Source organism: Cyprinodon tularosa, unplaced genomic scaffold, assembly GCF_016077235.1.
Source record: "Cyprinodon tularosa strain WSP-4 unplaced genomic scaffold, ASM1607723v1 ctg830, whole genome shotgun sequence".
Lineage (NCBI taxonomy): Eukaryota > Metazoa > Chordata > Actinopteri > Cyprinodontiformes > Cyprinodontidae > Cyprinodon > Cyprinodon tularosa.
In genome coordinates, this window is record NW_024039597.1 from 30,163 (window position 1) to 33,678 (window position 3,516).

Consider the following 3,516-nt stretch of genomic DNA (forward strand, 5'->3'; position numbering starts at 1 on the left):
ACAACAAAACTGTTATGCATTTAGGTGCTGTTCCATTCAGTAATTTATATATTGACAAAAGGATTTTAAAGTATTTTCTCTGTTACAGGAAGCCAGTAGATGTGCTCTACATTCTTAGTTCTAGTGAGAACACTGCCAGTAGCATTTTAGATCAATTTCAGCTGATGGACTTTTAGACAAACCTATGGCGGCACTGTTGTAGTAATCAATTCCACTAAAGATAACTGTTCAAGTACTTTTTCTAGATCCTGTTTGTGTATTAGTCCTTTAATCCTAGAAATGTTCTTCAGCTGATAAAAAATGCTTTTATGTTGCTCTGAAGGTACAGGTCCGAGTCCATCCTTAGGTCTAAGTCCATCATGACACTGTCATGATGGGTTACTGAGAGGCCCAAGATGCAGAACACCACAGAGACAGAATAAAAGTTTAACAGGTTTATTGTTTCTCGAAGCACATGGAAATAACACTGGTACTGGTTCAGGCCTGGGGGCTGGTTCACTGGAGTCTGTGTGGGAGACAGTTCAGTTAGCGTTGGCTCAGTTGAGTTTGAGTTTTAAGGTTTTCAGGTTTGTACCTTGAGGAGTCCTGATAAAGCCTTGAGGGAGGAACTGTTGGGTCCAGAGATTGTTTTGTTCAGCAGAGTCCGATAACTGCTTCAGCGTCTTACTTCTAGCGTGAAGGCAGACCTTGGTTCTGAGTTTCCAGCTCTTTGTCCAGAGCTGCATGGGAATCCAGAGAAGAGTCTTCAGGTTTGGCTCAGAGGGCAGGCTCGGCAGGTTAAAGGAATAGTACACCCAAAACATGATTAGCCTTCATTTTCTACTCACCTCCATGCTGAACAACACTCTGGAGTACTTTTTTGATATCTCAAATGGATCTGGAGATCTGGGAGGCTTCTTGCTGTCTGCTGACATTCAAATAATGGAGGTCTATTGTGCCCGAGACAGAAATGTGCTCTGCGGGGGAAAGTCTACGAGAGAAGAAGGCACATGGATGAACTCTTTGATCCGTGTCGAGTCTACTTCGAGGACGAATTGTTTAGATGGATCGGGCTGGATCAGCACAGGAGCTCTGGAAAACAAAGTCTTAAGTTTATCGAATGCTGTTTGTGCCTCGGGGGTCCATTGGAAGGTTCTTTTGATCGAAGTTAGAGAAGTTAGTGGAAGAGCTGTCTGACTATAGTTCCTGATGAATCTTCGATAAAAATTGGCGAAACCAAGGAATCTCTGCAGCTGCTTACGGTTTTCAGGAACCGGCCACTCCAAAACTGAAGGCTTAACCTGCCCCCCCTCGAGCACAAACCCCAAAAAGGTGACTGAAGACTGATGAAACTCGCATTTCTCGGCTTTGACAAAAAGTTTGTTCTCTAGTAATCTTTGTAACACCAGGCGGACATGTTTCTTATGCTCAAAAAGGTCTTTAGAATAAATGAGTGTGTCATCAATGTAGACGAACACGAACACATTCAAAAAGTCTCTGAGAACGTCATTTACCAAGGCTTGAAAACATGCAGGGGCATTAGTTAGACCAAAAGGCATAACCAAATATTCAAACTGGCCCAAGGGAGTCTTAAAGGCTGTTTTCCCACTCATCTCCATCTCGAATCCTGAGGAGGTGGTAAGCGTTCCTTAAATCAAGTTTGGTGAATACAGTAGCCCCTTGGACAGGTTCAAATGCAGAAGCGAGGAATGGGAGAGGGTACTTATTTTTAATAGTTATTTGGTTCAGGCCTCTGTAATCAATACAGGGTCTTAGTGAACCGTCCTTCTTGCCAACGAAAAAGAACCCTGCACCCAACGGAGTATGAAGGACCAACTCTGCCATATTTAAAAATAAATACAGAAATAAATAAATGCTCATTAAATGTATAAGCATACAATTAATTGCCAACAAAAAAGTGAGACATAAATGTATATAACTCTTAATTAGCTTCTTTATTTATTTGCCTTTGTAATATTTACCTTATTTATTTTTCTGTCCTTTATAATCTTCAACTTTATTTTTTAATTACTTATATTTTTAAGTATTTATTTATGTGCATGTTATAATATTTTTGTCTGTTTTATTCTTCCTTTGTATTTTTTTACCTTATTTCTTCGCCGCTGTTTATTTCTCTCTGCCCTTTTTACATTTCTCTATGCCCTTTTTACATTTCTCTATGCATTTATGCAAATGAGGAGGGGGTGTGTCCTAGAGAGTCAACTTCTGCTCATTGGTTGGCTTGGCGGTCCATCTCCTTAACTCACAGAGCTCAGAGTACTAAGTTAAATGTTCTCTTTTCTGTTGCTGTTGTTCAATAAAAGTACGTTTTAAGATCATTTGAGGCGAGAACCTTATACTTTTAAGCATCACCATATGGCCGATTCACAGATTTAATGCGTAATTTAAAAGAAAATGTGACGAACTTGAGAGGACCGTGGCAACCAGCGGAGCTCCGAAGCTGACGGCAGCCAGGTCTATAGCCAGGCTATGATGGCGATTTTTTGTTGTATTTGGCAAAGTTTGGCAAAGTCCCTACTCAAGTTCTAATGACTTCAGACTCGACATCAGACTCTCCTCCTGTAGATTCGACCGATGTAGTAAAATGCTAACCAACACGCTTCACACACGGCTATGCCGAGAGAGGGCCGCTGCAAATGGGCTGTGGTTAGACCTGGCTGCCGTCAGCTTCGGAGCTTTGCTGGTTGCCACGGTCCTCTCAAGTTCGTCACATTTTCTTTTAAATTACGCATTAAATCTGTGAATGGGCCATATAGTGATGCTTAAAAGTATAAGGTTCTCGCCTCAAATGATCTTAAAACGTACTTTTATTGAACAACAGCAACAGAAAAGAGAACATTTAACTTAGTACTCTGAGCTCTGTGAGTTAAGAAGATGGACCTCCAAGCCAACCAATGAGCAGAAGTTGACTCTCTAGGCCACACCCCCTCCTCATTTGCATAATGAGGCAGAAATGCATAGAGAAATGTAAAAAGGGCAGAGAGAAATGTAAAAAGGGCAGAGAGAAATGTAAAAAGGGCATAGAGAAATGTAAAAAGGGCAGAGAGAAATGTAAAAAGGGCAGAGAGAAATAAACAGCGGCGAAGAAATAACTAAGGTAAAAAAATACAAAGGAAGAATAAAACAGACAAAAATATTATAACATGCACATAATACTTAAAAATATAAGTAATTAAAAAATAAAGTTGAAGATTATAAAAGGACAGAAAAATAAATAAGGTAAATATTACAAAGGCAAATAAATAATGAAGCTAATTAAGAGTTATATACATTTATGTCTCACTTTTTTGTTGGCAATTAATTGTATGCTTATACATTTATTGAGCATTTATTTATTTCTGTATTTATTTTTAAATATGGCAGAGTTGGTCCTTCATAACGGAGAAGAAGATGGGCGAATTATTCCGGCAGCTAAAGACTCATTAATATATTTTTCCATGGTTTCTCGTTCAGGTTTGGAAATATTATAAAGTCTGCTGCTGGGAAGGGGTGCTCCAGGTAATAGCTCAATCGCAC

At 39.6% G+C, this 3,516-nt stretch overlaps 1 long non-coding RNA gene across 1 annotated transcript; it reads right to left on the reverse strand.

Moving 5' to 3' along the window:
* Positions 1-419: 419 nt before the first annotated feature.
* On the reverse strand, positions 420-709 carry LOC119774781. Its single transcript, XR_005279580.1, has 2 exons — positions 575-709; positions 420-505 (listed from the first exon to the last, which is right to left on the reverse strand). It is a non-coding gene; the product is annotated as an uncharacterized LOC119774781 (long non-coding RNA).
* Positions 710-3,516: the final 2,807 nt, after the last annotated feature.